General features: G+C 37.8%; 1 protein-coding gene across 1 annotated transcript in view; it reads left to right on the top strand.

Annotated features, from left to right (window-relative positions):
- Positions 1 to 27,097, top strand: part of LOC120428666 (uncharacterized) — a 69,707-nt gene that overhangs the window by 4,920 nt on the left and 37,690 nt on the right. The window lies entirely within an intron of this gene.

The raw sequence follows: 27,097 nt of genomic DNA, 5'->3' as shown, positions 1-27,097 counted from the left end.
GTTACTCAAATCAACCTTCCTGTCAACAAAAAAAAAGGTTTGTTTTGTTCCAGTTTTGCTCTGCTGTGTGTTTTTCCTTGTCAAAACAACCAAAATGGCGTAATGGAGCGCGCGAGAGAAAACGAACCGAAATTCGGATTTCTGCTGTTGGTGGTGGTGGTGGTGGTCGTAGAACAACACGAAGAAAGAAGCGAAGGAAGGGGGTTTGCCAAACAACTCCTCTTGTGCTGGATGGAGCCGCAGAGCGAATGCGCCGCGTATTTTTCTGAGTTTGTATCGGCTCTCTGTGTTTGTTAGAGCGAGCGAGGCGAGACCAGAATTTTCGGCTCTTTTCAAGCTAACAACAAACTATGGCAAACTCCACGGTCAACCGACCGGCCGGCCGGGCTTTGTATGGAGCGGGAGCGATTTGAGTTGGGTGCCATTTTATCACAAATTTATCTTTACATGCATTTTTTTTAATATCAAAAATCAAATCAAATTATTCGCTCTACTGCATTGCCTTGGCGTTCCCTATTGCGAGATTCCTACTCGAAACTAGGTTCCCAAAGGCTTGAAATGGTGAGGCACTCAAAATCTCTTTACACCTAAGCTTCCATCCACCCCGGGATTCGAAATGACGACCTTTGGATTGTGAGTCCAACTTGTCAGTCGGCGACTAATCTCGACTAACTAACAGCTCAGCCCTGTACTGTACGGAAAGCTTGATCAGACAAATCTTGTCACTAAAAATGTGGCCCGTGGCATTGGCATTGGAAGCGAACCCAGGCAACTGGGACAGCAGATAAGATTTTTCATACGATATTGGCAATTAATCAAATGATTGATTTATGTACAAAAAAGAGACTTTTGACTTGTTTAGTCTGGAAAAAATATTGTTAAGTTTAAGAGTTAAACTTGTTTGAGGAAACGCTGGATGAGAGGCAACCACGCTTACCACTATACCACCGAACCCGGCTAGTATTTAGCCAAAGATTTAAGGTTCAGTAGAAGGAACAAAAAAAAAACAATTTCTCAACATTATGAAAATTGCTTTTGATTTAACTTTTCAAGGCCTATCTACAATCACTTAACTTACGTAATTCCGTAGTAACAGTTCAATAGGGCGATTCTGCGTTTGTAAACAAGCAGTCTATCCCTTTTGCTCAGGTGACGTCAAGTAAGAGGGGGATAGAGTGCTTGTTTACAAACGTAGATTCGCCCTATTGAACTGTTACTACGGAGTTGTACGTAGCGTAGAAATTTGAATCCATGGAAAGGATTCCTATCTTCCACAATGGAATTGGAGATTTGGAATACTTCTAAATCTTTACTGAGTTAACATTTCAAAATCAAAGGTACTTTCATCAGGTGTGACATTGGGTCTGGGGGGTGAAATTGGGTCATACAAAAATGCTGAAATTTGTATGAACCAATATCACTCCCCAGACCCAATGTCACCCCTGATGACGGTACATGCAATATGCAATAGATCCAACTTATAGTCACAAAGCAAACTTTTTGAGTTGATTGTTAACCATTATAAAATGTATTCTCCATAGTTTTCAATCGCCTGTACATATTCTTTTTTCATTAAAATTTAGATTTTCAGCAGTAAATATTTTTTTGCCCTTATGGGGGCGGGGAGGTTTATGGGAATTTTTTTAATTAACATTTGCCCAACCCATCAGTTCAATACGAATTCTATTTATGATTCGTGGTCATAATTCGAATTTTCCGACTGGGAAGCATTGTTCAACTTCTAATCATTGTCCCAGCTACTCTTTCTGTTTATTAGATTTTTTTTTATTTGAACACGAAAAAACGAAGTTTAAGCAAGAGTGTAACGTAAATAGTCTTAAATGAGCCCAAATATGATAAAATTAAAATAATTTGAACTACACTGCCCATGTTCGCATAAATTTCCCATATGCAAAGACAGCAAGCTAAGAAAAACACATTTGAAGTTTGTCCCATACATAAGGCCACGTGTTAAGTTTTCTCGAAAAACCTAAATTTCCTCCTGACTTCTAGACCAATGTACTGGATGTTTAGGCATTTCTTAAAGAGCACACGATTTTGAACCAAACTGGATCATTAACTGAAAAACGATGAAAGTGCATATGGGACATTTATGCGATCAGGGGCAGTACAGTACTTGTTCGGTAGCTGGGTGTTGTTTAACTAGGCTGCATTTTAGCTGGGCGCTCGATAACTGCGCTGTAGTCCAGTTAAAAAGCAGACAAACGTCAAAAAACAAAAACAAAGCAAAGTGATCGAGGGGTTAGTCAATGCAAACATTATTATCAACAAATAAAATATTATTTTCAGGTTTTCATGTAATTTCATGCCATATTCAAAGGATATTTAAAAGGTATGCTCTGGATTTTTTTGAGATGCTTTCATTTTATTTATGTCTTTTTTTTTTGTTAAGAAAATATAATGCATAGAAAATTTACTATCCAGGTTACTATACTACACTGAAAAAATATTATGTTTTCAGATATGAGTAATGTAGTTAGCTTATATCTGTAAGCCCATACATCCAATTGAAATGTGGTCAAAGACAAACTTATGGGAAATTGGACGAGCTTTCCGGTAAAAATATTTTGGAGACTGAAAAATCAAGTCGGTCATATAGAAATTGCCAAAAACCATCAAAAAACCTATTTTTTCAACATTTTTATTTTTTAAACCGCTATAACTTCACAAGGATTGGACTTAGGACAATGGTCAATATGGAGAGTTTTATATACAATTGTCTGGAGAATCGATTCCCGTATTCGGTTTTTGATAATTTTGACGTTTAGAGCACTTTTCAAAAAAACATTTTTAGTAAATGGTTTTTGTATTTTTTTCAGGTGAGTTGCTCCATCCTGCATTTTTTGTGAGTCTTTTTGTGACATCTTAGGCTATTTTCACAAAAATTTTGAACGAAAAACAATCGAGGGCTCACCTTCAAATTTGACTTTTAAACTTAAAAATCAAAAAATCTAATAAAAGTGGAATGTTTTTTTCTTTCAGTGTATTTTTTTCGGAAAGCCCGTCAAATTTCCTACAAGTTTGTCTTTGACCACTTTTTGATACGATGCAACGGCTTCGAGATACAGCAATATTGAAATTACAAAATACAAACATATTTAAAACACTTAGGCCCTTCTCAAATGTCATTATCGAGTGTAACTGACTCCATAAACACAAAAATGGCTTATATATGCCTAGGATTACATACATACCATACCAATCAGCATAGCGCACCAGGTACGCGTGCTGTAGCAAGCAGACGCTTCCATCTTTCTCGGTCTTGTGCTGCTACTCTCCAATTTCCCAGGTTACAGATCTTCCGGATGTCACCATTCACTTGATCTCCCCATCGTGCGCGCGGTTTCCCTGCTCTTCTGCCTGTACCGCCAGCTGGTTCAGCGCGGTCAAAAAGCAGTCTGACAGGCTGGCTCTCGTCCATTCGGGCGACATGGCCGGCCCACCTGAGCCTCCCGATCTTCGCCTGGGTGGCGATGGTCGGTTCTTCAAGAAGCGCGTGCAGTTCGTGGTTCATGCGTCGTCGCCACACTCCGTCAGACACCTGCACTCCACCGTAGATCGTTCGCAGCACCTTCCGTTCGAAAACGCCAAGGGCTCGTTCGTCCTCCTGCCGCATCGTCCAGGTCTCGTGGCCATAGAGGACTACCGGTCTAATCAGTGTTTTGTACATCGTCAGCTTCGTGCGGCGTTGCACCCGATCCGAAGTGAGGGTCTTCCGTAATCCGAAGTACGCACGATTTCCAGCAAAAATACGAGTCCGGATCTCTTTGCTGGTGTCGTTGTCGGCGGTTACCAGCGATCCCAAGTACAAGAACTCGCTCACCTCCTCCAACTCATCATCATCCACAGCTAGAGGGGTGAGACTTGGGGGGCCGACGTCCCTCGAGCCCCTTCCTCTCATGTACTTTGTTTTCGTCGTATTCATGCCAAGTCCTACACGTCTTGCTTGTACCTTCAGTCGGGTGTAGACATCTTTCACCGTCTCCAGGTTTCTTGCCACAATGTCGATGTCATCGGCAAAAGCAAGCAGCTGGTAGGACTTGTTCATGATCGTGCCACTCGTTTCGATGCCCGCCCTTCGAATGATGCCCTCAAGAACGATGTTAAAAAGCGCACAGGATAAGCCATCACCTTGCCGCAGCCCTCGGCGTGATCCAAAGGGTTCCGCTAAATCCCCCGAAACACGCACGTGACACATCACACCACCCAAGGTAGCCTTGATCAGTCGAGTCAGTTTATCCGGAAACCCGTTCTCGTGCATAATCTGCCATAGCTGCTCGCGGTCGACTGTATCATAGGCCGCCTTGAAGTCGATAAAGATGTGATGTGTGGGCACGTTGTACTCACGACATTTCTCGAGGATCTGTCGGAGACAAAATATTTGGTCCGTGGTGGCGCGCGCGCCTGTGAAGCCCGCTTGGTAGGGCCCCACGAACCTCCTTGCATGGGGTGACAGCTGACGGCAGAGGATCTGGGAGAGGATTTTGTAGGCCGCGTTGATAAGCGTAATGCCGCGGTAGTTGCCGCAGTCCAGCTTATCGCCCTTTTTGTAGATGGGGCACACGACACCATCCATCCATTCCTCCGGTAGCTTCTCCTCCTCCCAGATCTTGGAGGTCACACAGTGAAGCGCCCTCGCCAGTCTCTCTCCTCCATATTTGAAGAGCTCACCGGGTAACCGATCCTTGCCGGCAGCTCTGTTGTTCTTCAGCTTCCTGATCTCCCTCTTCACCGTCTCCAGATCAGGTGCTGGGAACTGTTCATCAGCTGCGGGTGCTCCAAGGTTGACTCCATCGCCGTCTCCGTTCGCTTCATCGCCGTTGAGGTGCTCGTTGAAGAACTGCTTCCACCTGTCCAACACCTCGCTTTTGTTCACGATCAAGTTTCCCTCGTTGTCCCTGCATACATCGGCTCGCGGCACGAAGCCTTTGCGGGACCGGTTCACCTTCTCGTAAAACTTCCGCGACTCGTTAGCTCGGAATAGCTGCTCCATTTCTGCGCAATCCCGGTCTTCCTGCTGGCGCTTTTTGAGCTTGAAGACCGCGACCTGCCGATTCCGAGCCTGCCTGTATCGTTCCACGTTCCCTCTCGTCGCCTTGTGCAGCTTCCTGTCGTAAGCTGCCTTCTTCTCGGCGGTAATCCGTTGGCACTCGTCGTCGTACCAATCGTTTCGGCTGACTCGGATCGCACTACCCAGTGTGGCTTCCGCTGCACTGCCGATGGCTGAGCGTATAAGACTCCAACCATCTTCGAGCGAGGCTGCGCCAAGTTCCTCCTCACCTGGCAGATTCGCTTCCAGCTGCTGCGCGTAACTGTGGGCCACATCTCCGCTCTGCAGACATGCGGTGTTGAACGGAGGGGCCCGCCGGCTTCGGCGTTGGTTGAACACCGTCGACAGCTTTGAGCGCATGTCAACTCCAACTAGGTAGTGGTCCGAGTCAATATTCGCACCGCGAAAGGTGCGCACGTGCGTTACGTCCGAGAAGAATCGGCCGTCGATCAGGACGTGGTCGATTTGCGTTAAGGTCCGTTGGTCAGGTGATGTCCAGGTGGCTTTGTGGATGTCCTTGCGAGGAAAGTAGGTGCTCCTGACCACCATTCCCCGGGAGGCTGCAAAGTCGATGCAGCGTTGGCCGTTGTCATTCGTGACCGAGTGCAGGCTTTCTGGGCCTATAGTCGGCCGAAACATTTCCTCCCTTCCGAACCGAGCGTTCATGTCCCCAATGATGACTTTCACATCCTGCCGCGGACAGCCGTCATACACCTCCTCCAGCGTCGCGTAAAATGCTTCCTTTTCATCATCGGACTTTTCCTCGTGGGGGCAGTGCACGTTGATGATGCTATAGTTGAAGAAACGGCCTCTTATCCGCAACTTGCACATCCGCTCGCTGATCGCCGTGAAGCCGAACACGCGATCCTGCATCTTGCCCCGCACAATAAAGCCGGTACCCAGCTTCTTGTCCTTGCCGCCGCTCAGAAAAAAACGGGAATCGGTCTGTCGACCTGGCCAGTCGAGCACCTGCTCCTCCTCCAAGCACACCTCCTGCAGTGCCACAACATCGAAGTTGCGAGGTTGCAACTCTTTCGCCAAAGCGAATTCGAAACCCAGAAAGTTTAGAGACCTGCAGTTCCAAGAACCGAGTCGCCAATCGGTGATCTGCTTTTTAATGGGCTTCTGCCGTTTGTTTGGATTACATGTCTACTAAGTTTCATTGAAATCGGAGAGGGTCGAGAAAAAAGTACCTAATAAATTCCTGTTTTGGGCTGGAATTGCTCCATATAAACTTCAACGATAAAAAGCGACACCTTAACCTTAACCGATTTGGCTCAAAATTGGCACAGATACTTATTTTTGCCTAAGCAATCGAATCAGAGGGTACCCCTGATGTCGATTTTTTTTATTGTCGCCCTAATGTCGAAAAATATCCTGTCACATTTCGTAAAGGCCTATTCAACTCTTCGAACTCTGAATTGCCATAGACACACATTATCAATTGACACTAAAATAAAGCTATTAATGCCTCATTTCATTTACGGTAATGTTATATTTTCTAAAATGAATGTTGACACTGAAAGACACCTTCAAGTTTGCTTCAACAGTTGTATCCGTTTCATCTACAATTTAACCCTTTCGAGCCTGATGGGTTATATATGACCCAAATATACAAATTTCCAAAACTAGCCTATAATTTTCGTATGGTCATAAGAATCATTTTCCCATCATTGACTAAAAAAATATTGTTTTCAAAATTCAGGCTTGAAAGGGTTAAGGAGATTCGATCATGTTTCACAATTTCAAAGGTCAATTTTTGATTTGTCTTTGAGCAAGCTCTATCAGTTTCAATTATTGTTATTTTTATTCAAACTTATAAATTTCAAAGAGCCGCAATATCTTTTCGAAAGTTTAGTTTTCAGTCGTTCAAATCGCACAATAGTAGTTTACAACATTTTTTTGCAATTCCGAAAAACGCTTTTGAATGGAATTTTATGTCAAAACAAAAAAATATTGAAAAATGTTACTTTTCGATACAAGTGCTGTGAAGTTCAACTTTTCAGCACCCATTTCAGTGCTGAAATGTTGAACTTTTCAGCACTGGTGTTGAAAGGTACTAATTTTCCATTTTGTTATTTTTGGTAGGGAAAAGCAGGCCGTTTCGTTTCTCCAGAAGGACAGGAAAAGTTGACAGTTTCACAGCGGAATTGCAAAAATAATATTATAATACCAGTTCACCACACTAACTTTATGGGAAATTCATTCGCAGTTCGAGGAGCACGTTTGTGGAATGATTTGCCGCATAATTTAAAATCTATAATTTCATTTAGTGAATTCAAGCGTAGGTGTAAAACGCATTTTAAAAAATCAATTTGAGTTTTGTTTTGGTTTTTGATTAAGCAATACCTTGTATTACACACTCTTTTATAACTACATACACAGCTGATAATCAGTCTTAAATTTATTACTGAATTCTACTTAAACAAGTAATTTGTCGTATTATCGACATTTTTATTTCTTTAGTTTATTTCTCTTTAGTTTTTAATTTAGTTGTTAGTTTTTAGTTTTAATTAAACATAAGGTCCTTATCATTTAAGTCAATGTATACAAAAAGGTTGTACCTGCGGTATATTTTTGAAAAATAAAATACAAATACAAATACAAATGAACAATGTTTGTAAACAAAACGAAGTTATGGGTTTGACTGGTGCTGACGGTGCTGACAATGAGATTCATAGAAAATATTTTTGATTTTCTTCGAGAAGTTCGGGAGCGATTTTCTTTTGCCCGTTTCGCCTCTTCTCTCTTTCGCAAGTTAAGAAAGTTCGCCAGCGAAAAAGATTTTTGTTGCAAAAGTGTTTCGTATGCAGATACCAGATCATAAAAACGAGGAAAACCCAAATCAACAGTAAAAGATAGAATGATGTTAAAACATACTCACAACACCAACACTAAGTTTGTATGCGAAAACATACTCGTGTGTAGTAGTGAACCCCCGTCAACCTCCCTCCCTCTATCATTCAAATGGAATAGATTCTTGCAAATTATCACAAGAGAGCGAGATCGAGGGAGAGAGAGAGAGAGAAATAGCAAAGAGACGACGCGTAGAACGTGGATAATCTATTCAAAGTGCGCGTTTGCTAAGTCGAGCAATTTCTTGGAGATCTCCCCCGGGGCTTCTCTCTATCAATGGCACTGTAATCTTCTTTATCATAAATGAAGCATGCAATCCCTGGTGTGGTGATGTTATTATTTTTTTCTTATCCATGCTACGTCGCTTCTACACCATTCGTTGTTTAAACATGCAGAAACGTACGTGTGCCCGATGCCACCATTCAATTAGGCTACTGAATGATTGGGTGCATTTCCGATTCGATTTTTTTTGTACCTTACACACGATGGCATCCTAATTTGCATCTAATGTCAATGCCTGATAGACGGGATTTTATTTACATTTAAATTAAAATTGATTACAATGATAACACAGTTATTTTGAACATTTTGAAATTGCTTCAAAGTCGACAATATTATGTCTAGGATTGCGTCATTCATACATTTAAACATTTTGAGAGGGGTTCTTGCCAGCTCACCCTCTAGCTAACAATTTAAACTCAAGCAAATTGAAATCTTTTGTTTTACCCAGAAAACCACTCCCCTGCTTGTAACACGCCTGCTAATGAACAGAAAAGTCCGCTTCACTTTTCAAATTCTACACCACTTGAAGAGGTCCCCATTCTAAACAGCTTCCTCCAGCATCTTGGTCCTTGTCCCTCGGTTTATTTTTTGGAACGAAAACGGATCAACCAGAAGTAGAAAAAAAGCTTCTCGAGTGCTTCAAGCAGTGTGGTTTAGAGAAGCGTTCTGCTCTTTGGGGGTATTTTGCAGCTGTTGGATTAGGAAAGAGCAAACCTTCTATCCAGGTCCATCTCGCACAGCACGACGACTCTTCATATTTAATGGCAGCTGCCTCATTAACAGGACCACAAATTCGGCACTTTAGTGCCGATGATAGTGCCAAGCGAAAACAACCCAATTTTTCATCTATGCTTCTAATTCTGTGCTTGAAAAAAAAGCAAAAAAAACGCTCTCAAAAACAATTCAAAGTTGAAAAACCGGAAATGTCTATTATTTACATGTGCTCGACTTTTTTTTTCCAAACTTTGGAGGAAAACGTGGCTGGAGATTAAAACGCACTGCAGCAAGAGAAGAGGAGAGAATCGAGCAGCGATATAAAAAAAACGGCATACTCAGCAGTTTTTGGGTAAGCCGGTAAGGAGGCAGGCAGTAAACGATTCTCAATATGACGTGTTTGGCGCAAAACAAAAAAAACGGCCCAAATTTGTATGCCACACACTCAACTCTACACGCAGCGTTGTCGTAATAGCAAGTTAATGCTGCTGGTATTGGTAGTTTTGCGCTGCTATAGTTTCAAGGTCATATTATCAAACTTCTTTTCTTTTCTGTTTTCGTCGTCGATTTCTTTCATAGAGCGTCTAATAGAGGTTTGGTACCGTATCTTATCGTGTACAGTTTGTAATGTGGTTTTAGTATCTAATATTTCGACTGTTTTGAAATAAACTAGATTTCAAAGTTGATATGTTTATTGAAAATCACGAAACTGTGTGCAATATTGCCATACGTAATACAAGATTTTGTTCCAAAGAGTTCTATCTTGCCCATGAAGCAATCAATTGGAAGTTTACTTCGATGTGCTGTATCAGCAAAATCCAAGCTTATGGTTTCCCGTAATTTCATAGCCGGCTCACGCACCAAACTCTCATTATTGAATTCAGTTAAGTTTACTGAAATCTGCACGGCTGAAATTTTCAGTAAATAAAAACTTGCTGAAATTTCGGCAACCTTAGACAGCTCCTGGGTGATGAATAGAGAGAATGCGTAACGTGGTTTTTGAATTATCCCACTTTGTTTACATCTACAAAGTAGGAGGATGTTCAAGCACACGCATGACTTTTTTCTTACTGGTAAATGAGCTGTTTTATAATCAATATGTGTTTTATTTTGTCTAGTTTTTTACATTTTATGCTGGAAAATTGTCGCGTTTCGATCGGTTATAAGAGATTTTTCTTTTTTTACGGGTGACGAAGAACTGCGACGAGAGTGTAGTTCTGTGATGTTGCAGATAAATTCCCTGGCTGATCCAGCAAAAAAACATCGCTAATTCTAGCGAAGCTGACACAACAAACAGAAAGGATTTTCACTAAACCAGGTTTTCAAATGGAATCAAACAATAAAGACAGCTTCTGGATGGAAACAACCGCATCGACTCCAAAAACAACTTCCATTTATAATTATAAAAAAATACGATCTCACCTTCAACTTTCTTAAGGTTTCTTGACTTCAACCCTAGGTCCTCAAAAACCACTCATTTTTCATTCTTGCAATAAAAAACTAAACATTTTTTAATTATCGATCACAATACTCTCTACTTTTGGCGAACAGTAATTTGGTTCCACTTTGACAGTTCAAAATTGAGGCCGTTTTGCGAACAACTATTCAGCACCCAGGACAGCTCCATACAAATTTTAATTGAAAATTTCAGTAGTGCAGTTTTCAGTAAATATTAACTGAAAAAGAACCTTTTTTTGTTTTTTTATTATTTATTTTTCGGGAAAGCCGCATGCTTCAAAACCCGACTGAATCAATAATCCATAAATAAAAAAAAATTAAATTAGTCCACCTATGTGATTTGTGCCTTTCTCACATGAAAGATTTGGGTATACAGAGCGGATTCGTTAATTCGAATTTTGCTACTTCGAATGTCCGCCAATTCGATTGCTTGCTTATTCGAACGTATTCGAATTAACAAGCACTCAAACGTCAAAATTGAGTTATCAAACTAATGTTTACATTTCCACCCCTTTGTTCGTCGATTTCTGAGCACGTGTTTTCCTGGGTGCTGAATAGTGGTTCGCAAAACGGCCTCAATTTTGAACTGTTAAAGTGGAACCAATTAACTGTTCGCCAAAAGTAGAGAGTATTGTTATCGATCATTAAAAATTGTTTTTTTTTTTTTTGCAAGAGTGAAACATGTGTGGCTTTTGAGGACCTTGGGTTGAATTCAAGAAATCTTAAGAAAGTTGAAGGCGAGATCGTAATTTTTTTCAATTATGAATGGAAGTTGTTTATGTTTTATTTTTTGTTTTACTTCGTTTGAAAACCTTCTGGTTTATTGAAAATCTTCTCTGTTTATTGGATCAGCTGCGCTAGAATTAGCGATGTTTTTTCGCTAGACCAGGAATTTATGTACGACATCGCAGAATGACACTCTAACCGCAGTTCTTCGTCACCCATCAAAATGAAAAACCTCTTCTAACCGATCGAAACTTGAAAACACACTTAATTTTCCAGCAAAAAATTTCAAAAACTAGACAGAATACTGGTTATAAAACAGCTCATTTACAAGTAAGAAAAAAGTGATGCTTGAGCTCTCCTACTTTTTAGATGTAAACAAAGTGGGATCATTCGAAAATCACGTTACGCATTCTCTCTATTCATCACTCAGGTGTTTTCGTACTTTTGACAGCTGTCGGTATCCAATTAGCAAATTCAAATTCGCTAAATCGAATGCAGCTTCATTCGAAGTAACGAGTTCGTTCTGTATTATTAATTTTAATTATTAAATCTTTCAATGCAAAGTGCGCAGAATACTCGTTTTTTTTTGTTTTTGTAAGGGACGTATCAAATATTGTGTATTATAAAGAATCGCCATACTCCAAATATAATTTAGGTGATGACAACTTCATACAGGGTTGCCAGACCTTCAAACTTTTAGTCACGTTGTTGAAATTGTACCAAACGTATTAATGATTTTGCAAAACGCAGAATCTGGAAATTAAAAGGACGGATTTTTTTTTGCTCGAAATTAAGGAACCCAAAGAGCATTACAACTTTCATCCAATTATCTGGCAAAAAATTAAAAAGAAAATAAAACAAAACAAAAATTCAAATATTTTTAAACACACAAAGTTTTAAATAAAGAAATTTAAAAATAATATATTCAAAACAAATAATCTAATATTTTAAAATCCAGAAATTAAAAAAAAATGCAAATCGGAAAATTAAGAATATAAATCTGTAGGAACTGCCCTGAGTCAGTGGTATTCAAAAACACTCAAAAAGCAAAAAATGAAAAATCTTTTTGAAAAAAATGTAAAAAAAACTCCACTAATATACAAGAAAAAAATATAAAAAAATACTTAAAAATCACACATTTGATAATGTAGAAAGTCAAAAGTAAATTTAGACATTCAAAAAATCCGAAGATCACAAAATTTACTGTCCTCGTCAAACACGATCCAATGTAATCAAGAGTTTTCGGTTTTCTTACCTAAAATATGACTTCAAAAATGTCTTTTATTTGTATTTTGAGATGGCGGCAAACTTGAGAGCATTTAAGAATAAAAAAAAAATAAAAATTTAAAAGTTCAAAAATTTAAGATTTTAAGAATTTAAGTATTCAAAAATTCAAGAATTCAATCAAGAACTTTCAAATTTTAGGATTATATAATTTTAAAACTTTAAAATTGTTAGAACACATTGTTAGATAGTATCTTCAATACAGCCCAGGCCTCGGAAAAAAAATCACTTCGAATAATCGAATCAATTTTTTTTCGTTGTCTTATTTTTGATGGCCGAGCCTAGCTACTTTAAAATGATTTAGAATTATTAAATCCAAGTTTGCGGCCAAAAAGGCGGTGGACTAAAATGGGGTCTCAGAACTCGAATTTAATGTTAAAGGTAAGAAAATTTTTTTTGTTTGGTCATGATTCAGGGAGCGGCCGTGGCTGACTGGTTACGGTGTTCGCTTTGTAAGCAAATGGTTCTGGGTTCAATCCCCATCTGCTCCCAACGAGAAAGTTAAGAACACATAAATTTGAAATGATGAATATGAACGAAAAATCAAAGTCGCTCGAAGCGGGGTTCGATCCTCCGTCCTTTGGATTGGTAAGCAAAAATGCTAACCACTAGGCCATGACGACTTGGTGAGCGTGGACTGGAATTAGGAATACTGTTACAAAGAGCGAGTTGTGGTGCTGTAACCACGGCAAATAGTGTTCAGGGCATTCGTGGAAATACAATGTCCCATCCCAGAGGGTCCCGGAGTACCAAACCTTCTTAGCATGGTGCTCCCAACGAATACAACCAAATCTCGGAGCGTATAGGGGGATGGCGTAGCTATTTTTAGACCACGTTTTCCCCTTTTTCTCATCGAAACCGACTACTTTATCGACTTCACTTTGCTGGGCGAGATAGGACGCCGTCTATTTTTAGACGATGAATCAGCACTTTTCCACTCTTGCACTCAAAAAAAAAACAGATGGCACCACGATGTAACGCCACGTCCCTATGGTGGTGTGTCCCCACGCTTCTTCCTCCCCTGTCGATTCAGAATTGTGTTGTTGTTCGAACACTCCGTGCACAAACTCAACCCAATTACGAGTCATCTCTGCGATCTGCGATACGGCTTTACGCAGTAGACCTGGCCGCTTTAACGCTTGTGATGTTTCAATGCATTCCGATGCAATGGCGCACGACAAATGTTAATAAATGACAAGAAGAGTGCTAGGCGTCATCTAGCCTAAGGCACTCTCCAGGATCCCTTCGAAAGATTGGCTGCGCTAGGGTCTGATTAGATTAGATTAGATTAGAAACAATTTGATTATCCGAAGTCCCATAAAAAACGTTCGTATAATCGAACTTGGGATAATTTAAACTTTGGAAAATCGAATCTGCACTGTATTCCTTATAATCGAATGGTATTTTAATAATCTGTTTAATAATCAGTAAAATTGCATTAAAAATTATGTAAGTGATTTACTTCGATTTCTTCAAGCAACATTTGGCAACCTCAGTGGGCACTGAAATTGCCAAAGCCTAAGTTTCTCTTCGAAACAGAGAGCATAATCCGAGACCTACCCATAGTGTGGGTGAAAAGGGACTGCGGGCTTGCGTAGGTGGATTTACAAGCATCGACTCTCCGGCGGCGATGGCTCCATTATTTTCCACTTTTTCTTCATACCAACCGTATAGGCGACCGGTGCGGCGGCGGCGGTGGTGGCGCTGAGCCATGCGCCAACAACAACTCTTCAAAGCCCACGTGTGACATCCGCTGCACGTCGTCGTCATCGTCCACTCACGGCGTTATCAATTTGAAGGGTTTTTTCTTCTCATTCCATGTGGGTTGGTCATTTAGTGCGTCGGACTGGGTGGTCTTGCCTGTTTGCTGGCTTGAAGATTACTGAAGCTTGAAATGACTTAATCCAATCATGAGCTTTTTAGATGGTAGGAGAAATAAACGTATTTTCAGCCTGTTAATCGTAACGATCTTTTAAAATATGTCTTGTCAGTTTAACACGCTGTTACCAAACCGTAATCCCTTCCTTGCCCTGATACAAAGTGTAAACTAACAGGATATAGTTACCAAATAAAATTACAATTAAAACTAAAATAAAATACAGTTACATTTTCATATATGGTCATTTTTGAGCATATTAGCCGTTTTTGCGATTTAAGTCAATGTCACAGTCGTGTGGACCATTTTTGGCAATAAAATTTGCTTTTGTGGTGGCTTTATAAGTTCGTTCAATCATATATAAAATATCTCGATAAAAGTTGACTTTCTCTGTGAAGAGACCGTCGAGAGCGGGAGGTATCAAAATCAAAGGAATTGAGAGTGGAAAAATTCTCTAATGCTTTTAACTAAATCAACAAATCCTATAGCAAAATCAAATCACAAAATCGCCCACTTTTAGGGATTTTCGTACACGTGCTTGTTTATATTTGAGCCAATTAGCCCCTTTCAAAGTGGGGAGCTGAGTAAGCCCCCTGAACAAACGATTAAGAGTTGACCCTTGCCGAAATGAAATTGAACCCTTTTTTCGGCACGAGTTGTTGTTATGCATTGCCAGTCATAATCCACCTTTCGCCTATATCTGTGCACCCTGATGATGCTGGCGATGGTGGTAGGATAGCAGATTCTAATTTCGTTTACACATTTTCGGTTGGATCTTTGTCCCAAAATTGCATCCCTTTACCTTAATGTAGACAAAACCTGAGCCGCGACGCGCAGACGATAGAAAATCATTTTTCGCGCAAAAAATAACAACAATAACCTGGCTGATAATTCCGATCCAACGCAAATCTTTGACCCGCAGAGTACCTTCCAAAGTCAAAAAGCGCCCCCAGAAGAGAGACTCGAGAAGTCAATTGTATCCATACAGACACACTCGGGAATAGAAGAAACGGGTTTGGACCCTATAATTATCCTGTGAGAAGAAGGCAATCATTGAAAATGGCTGGCGCGGCACATAAAGCGCATAAAAAAAAACACTGACAAACTTACACACATTTGAGAAGAAATATGTTGCCGAAGCAAGTTTAACTAAATGTGAACATTTAAAACAAACCTTTTCTTTTCTCTTTTCATTTGCACATCGTCTATGAGTTTAAAACAAAATTTTGAAAATACTCAACAACATGCTACACCCAAAGTTGGGCGACACAGCAAAGGCGCGCTTCGATAAGCCGATAAGGTCTTTGGTTCGATTCTCAGTAGCGACCCATTTTTTTTTTTTTTTTTGAGGGTTGAACTTTTTGGAGGAGAATAACTCTCGGCCATTTCGGGATTTTTCCTCTCCGTCCGTTCACAGTACCTCTTTACTACCGAATTGTGCTCTTTATCCTCTCGTATGCCGATGCCCAGTTCTCGGTGTAGAGCATTTAGATTTTCAATGATTCGCATAACTGTCTCATATGTAAAAACAGCAAGCTGGGCAAAACGCAAAGCAATTTTTTTCCTCCCATACTGGTTTGGTTTGGTAAATTTGGTGAAAAAAGTGGGGTTTTCATTGGTGTTATTTTCTTGTGGTTTTATACAGTTTGCATGCTTCAGAATCTGACTACAACATTATGTTTCACTATTTTCCATCTGATTTAGTTATGCTCTTTTTTTAAATCAAATTAAAAATCATTAGCTTTTAAATAAAAAAAAATGTGAAAACACAGTCCAGAGTAAAACAAAAAAAAATGTACCGTCAACTGAGCGAATCGTGTGGGACAAACTTCAAATGCGTTGTCTCAGCTTGCTGTTTTTGCATATGAGCAGTTCTCTACGGAATCGGTCTTTTTTCTTTAATTTTAATTTTTGTATTTTTTAATCCGGCTGAAACTTTTTTGGTGCCTTCGGTATGCCCAAAGAAGCCATTTTGCATCATTAGTTTGTCCATATAATTTTCCATACAAATTTGGCAGCTGTCCATACAAAAATGATATGTAAAAATTCAAAAATCTGTATCTTTTGAAGGAATTTTTTGATCGATTTGGTGTCTTCGGCAAAGTTGTAGGTATGGATATGGACTACACTGAAAAAAAATGACACACGGTAAAAAAAAATTTGGTGATTTTTAATTTAACTTTTTGTCACTAAAACTTGATTTGCAAAAAAACACTATTTCAAATTTTTTTTATTTTTTGATATGTTTTAGAGGACATAAAATGCCAACTTTTCAGAAATTTCCAGAATGGGCAAAAAATCTTTGACCGAGTTATGATTTTTTGAATCAATACAGATTTTTTCAAAAAATCGAAATATTGGTCGCAAAAATTTTTCAACTTCATTTTTCGATGTAAAATCGAATTTGCAATCAAAAAGTACTTTAGTGAATTTTTGTTAAAGTGCACCGTTTTCAAGTTATAACCAATTTTAGGTAACTTTTTTGAAAATAGTCGCAGTTTTTCATTTTTTTAAATTAGTGCCCATGTTTGCCTATCTTTGAAAAAAATATTTTTGAAAAGCTGAGAAAATTCTCTATATTTTGCTTTATTGAACTTTGTCGATACGACCCATAGTTGCTGAGATATTGCCATGCAAAGGTTAAAAAACAGGAAAATTTATGTTTTCTAAGTCTCACCCAAACAACCCACCATTTTCTAATGTCGATATCTCAGCAACTATAGGTCCGATTTACAATGTTAAAAGATGAAACATTCGTGAAATTTTCCGATCTTTTCGAAAAAAATATTTAAAAAAAATTAAAATCAAGACTAACATTTCAAACGGGCCAAACATTCAATATTACGCCCATTTGAAATGTTAGTCTTGATTTTAAATTTTTGAAAATATTTTTTTCGAAAAGATCGGAAAATTTCACGAATGTTTCATGTTTTAACATTGTAAATCGGACCTATAGTTGCTGAGATATCGACATTATAAAATGGTGGGTTATTTGGGTGAGACTTAGAAAACATAAATTTTCCTGTTTTTTAACCTTTGCATGGCAATATCTCAGCAACTATGGGTCGTATCGACAAAGTTCAATAAAGCAAAATATAGAGAATTTTCTCAGCTTTTCAAAACTATTTTTTTCAAAGATGGGCAAACATGGGCACTAATTTAAAAAAATGAAAAACTGCGACTATTTTCAAAAAAGTTACCTAAAAATGGTTATAACTTGAAAACGGTGAACTTTATCAAAAATTCACTAAAGTACTTTTTGATTGCAAATTCGATTTTACATCGAAAAATGAAGTTGAAAAATTTTTGCGACCAATATTTCGATTTTTTGAAAAAATCTGTATTGATTCAAAAAATCATAACTCGGTCAAAGATTTTTTGCCCATTCTGGAAATTTCTGAAAAGTTGGCATTTTATGTCCTCTAAAACATATCAAAAAATAAAAAAAATTAAAAATAGTGTTTTTTTGCAAATCAAGTTTTAGTGACAAAAAGTTAAATTAAAAATCACCAAATTTTTTTTTACCGTGTATCAATTTTTTTCAGTGTAGTCCATATCCATACCTACAACTTTGCCGAAGACACCAAATCGATCAAAAAATTCCTTCAAAAGATACAGATTTTTGAATTTTTACATATCATTTTTGTATGGACAGCTGCCAAATTTGTATGGAAAATTATATGGACAAACTAATGATGCAAAATGGCTTCTTTGGGCATACCGAAGGCACCAAAAAAGTTTCAGCCGGATTAAAAAATACAGAAAAAATCGAATGACCGAAATCTCAGAGAATTGCTCAATAGAGACATAGAGACCGCCAAGAATTTTGGTTTTCAAACGAATCGTCTCGTTTTAATTTTTTTTTCATCAGAGTCCAATAAAGAAATCCTCAAAATTACACCATTCTTCAAAATAGCCTAATCATCGAAAAAAAAAACGAAACTATTGGCACTACGCCCCCCGGGGCATGGCCTTCCTCTAACGTGGGATTTCTGCTCCAGCGCCTCTGACGAGACAGGAGAAACCGGGACCGACGTTTTACTTCACCATCCGATAGAAGCTCAGTGGATAAGGCGGGAATCGAACCCGCGTCTCATAGCATCATCGGGATCGGCAGCCGAAGCCGCTACCCCTGCGCCACAAGACCCACCCTAATCATCATTTTTTTTAAAAAGAGCGAAAGAGCCGCTCATTTAAATGAGCGAGCGAAAATGAGCGGCTCCTAAAAAAGAGCGGTTTTGCCCACCTCTACAAAGTTTTTCAGTATGCGCCACAACTTGAACCAGTTTCAGAATCTGTAGTATAACCGGAACAATCTAGTACTTAGTTCCAACGAAGTGATTAAATCACACTTCTTTCCGTCCAGAAATCAAGCATTTAGCAACATTTGCGATCAATTTAACCCTCTACTGCCCAAATTTTTTCGCAAATTTTTATTTTTCTCTTTTTTAGGAAGTCATTTTGATCAACTTTTGTTCTACGAAAAACTTGACCTCTCTTGTTGTTTGTTTTTGGTAGAATTTGGCCTATTGTACCACCTCCTATCATTACATTTTGCCTTTCTAATTTTTTTCATGTTTATACAGTCACTTTTTATTTATTTATTTTTTTCGCTTGTTATCATTTTTTTTTGCTATAAGCAGCGATTCTCAACCTTCTTCTAGGCTGGTACCCCCTGCCATGTAAATCAAGTAGGCCCGGTACCCCCGTTGAGAATGGCTGCTATATAGAATGGCACCATTTTCATTTAAATAGTAAAAAAAATGCGTAAAGGCATAGTCTGGGACAATACAAAAATTACTGCATACTTCTTTTTACTTAAAATATAGGAAACGTTAGTAAAAAACAGCCAGCCCCTAAAGAATGATATTTTTAAAAACATTGTCAAAGTCACATAAAACAAGTCAAACTTCCAACCTTTAAATTTTCTAAAATTTCAAGAGTTTTCGGAGTATCGGAGCTGAAAATTATATCGTCAACATTATTTAACTAGACACAAATCGAACTAAAACGCATTTGATAGGGCCACGTACTCCACTCTTATACGATCGTTAACGATTTCAGCGCAACACTCCGGAACAAGGATGAGCGCTCCAAAAGGTTGCTCAATTAAACCGCCCACAATCGAGAAACTTTGCGACATCCCAAACGACAATTTCACTCCGGCGATGATGATCGATGTTGGATAACATGACGATGATGGCCCAACCTTCTTCCGCGGAAATGTTTAACACGTGTGATGGTGGTGGCGGCAGTTGTTGCGTACATCCGAGAAAGAAACCTCTGATGCAATTGGATACTGAACTTAATGACTTGTTGTTGGCGTGGCGTGGCTAAGGCAGGCTTGGGCAAGTCCTCCACCTACGCCCGCTTACCAGAGAGAGAGAGAGAGGAAGGTAAAAAGGGCTTGACCCACTTTCGGCGGGGTTTTCGTGAGCTCTCCTCAAGGGTCTTAACTTTGTAACTTTTGAGCTGCTCTGGTTGATGGCTTCCCGTGTAACGCCCAACTGGAATTTGTTGGGGATGTGTGGGCTGCCCACGAAGGGCTTAAGCCGGGTAGCACTGCAATGAGTTGGAAGAATAAGCCCCATTTGACTGACTTAACGAGAGGCGTCGTCGTCGTGGACCTATACTGCCGTTCTACGCATAAATGTCCCATGTAATTTTTTGACGATTTTGACTTTTTAGCATTTTTGAGTTAAGATTGGCGCGGTGGTTAGCGGCTTCGGCTGCCGATCCCTAAGTTACTATGGGGCGCGGGTTCGATTCCCGCCTTATCCTCCTGGCCTTCTATCGGATGGGGAAATAAAAAGTCCGTCCATTTGCGTAAAAGAGGTTTTGAGTGACTCACCACACATAACCTTCGGACGCCTAGAAATGAGCAGAAACTTGCAATAGAGACCACAAAAGACCCGGGGGTTGTTAAAGTGGATTGCTTTGCTTTTTTGAGTTAAGTTTGACGTATACTATTCGAAAAACACATAAAATCTAGTACTTTGTTCGGAAACTCATTGAAAACAACACCAAGTCTGTTTGTCCCACCGTGACACTTCTACGCATAATTGCCCCACCAAGTATTTTCGTTAACGGAATCATTAGTTTTCCGAAGCATTGTTTCTTGTTTACCTGCAGTATAGCAAGAGGATTACCCATAAGAGTGATTAACTGCTAACTGGGGCGTTTAGGGACACATAGGGTGAATAGGGACCCGCGGGACAATTATGCGTTGAAACCTAGGTAGAAACACAGAAATCGGTCGAAAAATTTCAATCGCGCTTTCCTCAGTTGCACTTTTTTGAACATGGGACAATTATGCGTAGAACGGCATTATAGGGCGATCCGTAATTATTCAGGGCTTAAAGATTTCAAATCACCAGGCGGTGCTGCTGGTGGCGTGGGTGTCAATCATGTTGCTGATCGGCCTTACCGGCCTCGCCACAGTTGAGTTGGGCAAGTTTGGGCTTACAACACAACATGTGGCCGAAAAGGCTAGGAAGTTACAGTGACCGGGTGGTTGGGTTTAGTGCTTCGACTTCCAATACAATGTTACACGAAGCATCTTGATTTAAACATTTTTATTTTTTACAGTATTGCTAAGGCTATGAGAAAAATGTGGAACGATTCCTGGATCTTTATCTCAGTTCAATTCCAGCTCAAATCAGGAATTTTTCTGGTACTTTTGTACCTGACCCTCTCCGATTTCAATGAAACTTTTTAGACATGTTATACTAGGTCTATATAAGCCATTTTTGTGTATATGGAGCCAGTTGCACTTGAAAATGACATTTGAGAAGGGCGTAAGGGTTTTAAATATTTTTGTATTTTGTAAAATAAAATTTGCTGTATCTCTAAGCCGTTACATCGTATCAAAAAGTGGTCAAAGACAAACTTGTAGGAAATTAGACGGGCTTTTTGAAAAAAATACACTGAAAGAAAAATACACGCCAATTCTATGAGATTTTTCAATTTTTAAGTTTAAAAGTTAAATTTTAAGGTGATGTCACGATTTTTTTTCGTTCAAAATTTTTGTGATAATAGCCTAAAATGTGACAAAAAGACTCACGAAAAATGCAGGATGGTATGTCTCTCCTAAAAAAATTCAAAAATCATTTACTAAAACTGTTTTTTTGAAAAGTGGTCTAAACGTCAAAATTTTCAAAAACAGATAGTGGGAATCGATTCTGCAGACAATTTTACATAAAAGACTCCATATTGGCCATTGTCCTATGTTCAATCCTTGTGAAGATACAGCGGTTTTAAAAATAAAAATGTTGAAAAAATAGGTTTTTTAGTGGTTTTTGGCAATTTCTATATGACAGACTTGATTTTTCAGTCTCGTGAATATTTTTATCGGAAAGCTCGTACAATTTCCCATACGTTTGACTTTGACAGCTTTTTAATTGAAAGTTTTGCAAAGTTATTAGCGTTGAAGTTTTGCAAAGTTATTAGCTATTTTGTAAACGCGCCTAAGTCAAAAAATTACCAATTAAAAAAAATGTTTTAGCTTCGTGGCGCCGAGTTGAGGACAAATTTAACCACCCAAACATGGTTTCTTTCATAACTTGGTGGGGGTTATTGGAAAAGTACATTGCATTTGATTTTTGAGCACCTTGTGTAAATAGTGGTCCACTTTCAGCGAGAATTACTCCATACTAAAAATCCATATGGTACACTTGCCCCACCTGAACAAGATTTTTTAAAAGCTCTCAACAAAAATAACCAAAAGTTAAATCATACTTTATAATAAGTGCAAGTCTTGGTAGGGACACTACTGATCTAGGAAAAAAAGCATTTTGAAAAATGAGCATTGAAACGAACCCTAAGCCTTATTTTGTACTTTCCAAATATTATAAGAAAACAAAGGTTTTGAAAAAACTTCATTAAATCTTATGCTCCGTGGCGTTTACGACGTTTTGGCGCCTATGTGGTAGTAGAATCAGCTAATTGCATTGCTAGCAACAATTCCTCATACTGGAAACAATCAAAATTGTAAAAACTACGGCCGTACGAGCGATTGTTCCCCTTGCCCCATATGGTCGTCTTGCCCCACCTTCCCCTAATATTTTTTCAAGCAGCTTTATAAAAAAAAAAATGAATCCATGTTCAATTTAATTAGCCACTATGTTCCGACGCAACTTTCTCTTGTGCATAATCGTTTTCCTCTAATTGCAACACTGTTCGTCTGCTATTGATACCCATATCACTGTGCAAAACAAACAAACAAATGCATTGATAAACAATCGGTTCAATGCATTTCTCCGCCAGGTAACTGGACTCAGACACTTTCGAACAATTCACACTTCGAGTTGGCTGGCTGGAACTATGTTCGAACGCATAGATAAACAGCTGCAGCAGCAGTGGTTTGAAGAAAGAAGCAAAAAATAAACAACATTAAAAAAACCACGATCGAAGAAAGTCAACCCGAAAGAATTGAGATCAAAGCTAGTATTAAAATACATATATTATACACATTCCACGCGTGTTTCCAGTCTGCGGCGAACAAAGTGTGAATAAGTTGCCCTCGTGTCTCAACCAGTTTTTCTGCCCCTTTCCTTTCCCCTTAAGCCTCACCTCAAACGGCTATGTTGACTCCATGCTTTACCCCCAGCCGACCAGCACTATGCTTAATGCTATGCTGCGTTTTTTTTAGCTTTTTCCTTTTTCTATTATGCTTGCAAGAAAATAAGCCAATGCGCGATGATCGATTTGATGTATCAATAAAAAAACAGTTCGCACGTGGGCGTTGACGGCAAAACCTGAAATCCAACGCACTATCGCGCGCGCTACTAGTGCTGCTGCCGCTGCTGTTAAAAGTTCCTCCTTTTTGATGTGATGTTACAGTGTTGTCTGCAAGTTTGTAAAGTGCCTTGTTCAATCTACGTCCGGAGCGGATTGGATTGGAGCAAAGGCGCGAGCGCTCTGCTTTGATATTTTATTAGTTTAGTGAAATTTGATATGTGAGGAAAAGAAAAGGGTTTTTTTTTTTGGAACATCGCTGAGGTGGTGACGAAGGGTAACGGTTCAGATGATGCTAAAAGACTTAGGAAAAGGTTTATTTATTAATTTTAGAAGGATTTCGAACATAGACACAAAATAGAAAATTTGCTTTTACCGAGATTTACATGTTTACAGTTTTACACCACACAGACAAAAATAATGGTAATGTAACATCTAGATTTTGTGTCAAAAAATAACTTTACATCTGGAACGTGATCTGGAACTTGAAATTTTTATCTGTTTCTGCTGAATCTAATTTTTTAAACAAATATTTGAGGTAAAGTTACACAAAAAATAGATATAAATAAATTAATTTCAACTAGCATATTTTTAACTTAACAAAATAACACTTTTTCTGTGCAAGGCTCACGCAAAAGGTGGAGTTTGTATGGAAATTTACCCTTTTTCTCGAGCTTGGGAGCTTAGGTGTTAAAAGCCTTTAAACAATCGAAAACATTGGACAAATTATTGAACAAACACGCTAGAGATCCTGTATTTTTAAGCGCAAAGCCATCTTGGATCAAAAGTAAAATCAACAAACGAGAACTGTCAAACGGAGACTCCATTCAATCTAAAGCAGGCGTGCCCAACCTCCGGTCGGTGAAGCCATTTCGTCCGGCAAGACGGCTCCTGAAAATGATTCAATAACTGACCCTTGAGACTCTTCATGAAATTGAATAAGTTTATTTTATGCAATAAATTGGGTAACAATGTTGTTGATTTTACATGGAATAAAATAGACATGGTTTCAAAAAAAGTATTTAAGTTTTTTTTTAATTAATGCTATTCAAAATTAATTGAAAGTCCTGGATAAAAAAACTTAAAAATAAATACATTCCAAGTTAAGACCAAGTTATTTTTTTAAAGTATTATGCTGCTACCAAAAGTTTGTAGCAGTATTCAGTGTAACGAAACCGTATTTTGTTTTTATCGTTTAAGCGACACTAAAAAATAGAACCATCTAAATTGAAAGATACATTTTTTTAAGGTTTTGGATTTGGATTAATCTTTCAACTAATTTTTCAAAAATTAAAAAAAAATAATCTTGAAATAATATAATTCCCATACTTTTGTATTCTTCGCCACTTCTTATGTTGAGATTAAAAAATGAAAATAGAAAACAGATGAATAGATGATGCCTTAATTAACACTTCTTTCAGCATTTTAGCAGAATTAATGTATTTTAAAAAACTATCCGGTCCGGCACCACATCTCGAAAAAAATATTTGGCCCGCAGGACCAATAGGTTGGGCCCCCCTCGAATCTAAAGAAATGTCAATTACTGATTCAATGTTTGAAAGTATTGTATAAAAAGGGATTTATATTTTATTCGGAAAAATCAACTCCCGCTGTTTAAGACAGTTCGATAAATTAGGGGACAAACCATTTTTTTCATAAAGTGAAAAATTCTAAGGAAAATAGAAGTCTAAACAACTCAAAACAATCTAAAATGCTTTTTCCTGCATGATAATCATATTAGCTCGTTTGGGCTCGTTTAAAAATATTTTGAACTTTTATGAAATTACAATGTACAGCACCGCAAAAACATTTTCGTCAACACTTCTAAATTTTGGAAACATATGATTGCAAAACTACTGGACAGGTGTATAATGCATTTTAATACACATATTTTTACCTTTTTTTATTTTGTTGTTTCCAGAATTTCTAAGTGTTGACAAAAATTTTATTTATGCGAGGAAAAAAAAGTTTTTTGTGTTGCTATACATTGCACTTTCATAAAAAATCAAAATATTTTTAAACGAGCCCAAACATGCTAAATATAATTATCAACGCAAAAAAAAATGTTTTCAAAAAAAAAATTAAATTGTTTTCAGTTGTATTTCTATTGAAATTTTCGAGTTTTTGAAAAAAAATATTTTTTCCCCTGATTTTTCAAACTAATTTTAAAGGGGGGCGACATAAACTTTGAAAAACATTTGCATATGGAATTTTTTTTGATTGTAAATGTTTATTTCAGGGGTTTTTTTTTAACCCTCTACAACCCAACCCCGCCTCCAGACGGGCTTCGATTTAAAAAAACGCCAAAAATCCATTTTTCAACCAATTTTTGATCTTCAAAAAGCATTGGAAAGAAGAACTTTTAAAATTTTGGAAAATTTTAGGGTTGGAAGTTTGACTTGTTTTATGTGACTTTGCCAATGTTTTTAAAAATGTAATCTTTTTAGGGGTCAACTTTGGCTGTGTTTTTTAGTAACATTTCCTATATTTTAAGTAAAATGAAGTATGCAGTAATTTTTCTAGTGCCCCAGACTATGCCTCTACGCATTTATTTACAATTTAAATGATAATGGTTCCATTTTATAGCAGAAAATGGGAAAAACATGCAAAAAATTTAAAAAGTTACTGTAAAAACATGAAAAAATTAGATAGGAAAATTGTAATGATAGGAGGTGGTAGAGCAGGCCAAATACTACCAAAAACAAACATAAACTAAACAAGATAAATGCAAATTAAAATCCTAAAAATGAAACAAGAAAAACTTAAAACAAGAGAAGTAAAGTTTTTCGTAGAACAAAAGTTGCTCAAAATGACCTCCTGAACACGGGAAAAATAAAAATTTTCGGAAAAAAAATTTGGGCAGTAGAGGGTTAATGGTCCAATAAACAAAATTTTATTTTTGGGTGTTTTTGAAACCACCTTGAGTTAGAGTATTAAAGACACCCGAAAAGATAAAAAAAAAGTTTATTGGACCTTTTTTAAAAAAAAATCAAGATTTTGACAAGCTGTACAAATGTTTAGAAGGCCTCAAAAATGTACAATGAAATCTAGTAGTTGTGAAAGAAGATACAAGTTTCAACTGAACTTTACAGGAATAAATAAAATTTATATAATTCTTACATGAAATATTTTTGTCTCCAAATCGATTATTGCTTAAAAGTTCAAAAATCAAATCACGGGAAAAAATAGAAATCTGCGAAAAAAATGTAAGTGAATTATGATTTTTTGAATGATAATTACCGGATGTTGGTGTAGCAATAGGGTGACAAAAACATTGTGAAAATTATGAAAATACTAGATGGCACAGTGCTCTGGCTTGATACCTTAGGCAAAATTAAGCATCTGTATATATTTTATAATTTTAAAAAAAAATGTTAGAGCAAAGTCATTTTGATATTTCCATTCAGAAATTTTGTCAAGAGTGAGATTTGAATGTGAAATTTAACAATTTTGTCGAAGAGTGCAAAGCGATCCGAGCATATCCTGAAGAGTTATTGGACGTTTTTGGATTTTTTTTTTCGCCAGCTAAACCTTAGCCGATTTGGCTCAAAGTTACCCGGGCAGATGGTAATAACAAAATTCATGCCATTTCAATAACAAATTCTTTTAAAATAACAGAAAGTGTTATGGAATTTTCCTGAAAAATCCATTTTTGCATAAGGGTTTAATAAGAGGTTATGTTATCATAACAAAATTTGTTATTGGTCTGATATTGGTTGAAAGCCAAAACAACTTTGGAATAACATTTTTTGTTATGGAAGAATAACTCCAACTGTTATTGAGATGATCGGATTAGTTATTAAAATAACAAAAAATAATAACAAAGATTTGTTCGAAGAATACCTAAAAATGTTATTAGTCTGTTATTACAACAACAATCCAATAACAAAAAAAATCATAGCGACGAATAACAAATCTTGTTATAAATAACATAAAATGTTATTGGCCTAGTATTTTCAAATATCAAAAAATGTTATTCCCAAGTTATTTCCGTCTGCTCGGGTAGCACAGATACTATATTACGTTATATAACACTCCCGATAAAATGAAGCACTCACGTTAAGTAATTTTATTCTAAACTTGCATGAGCATAA

Source organism: Culex pipiens, chromosome 1 (assembly GCF_016801865.2).
Source record: "Culex pipiens pallens isolate TS chromosome 1, TS_CPP_V2, whole genome shotgun sequence".
NCBI classification, from domain to species: Eukaryota; Metazoa; Arthropoda; class Insecta; order Diptera; family Culicidae; genus Culex; species Culex pipiens.
Note: the sequence above shows the minus strand (reverse complement) of the source record. Positions and strands in the feature narration are given on the sequence as shown.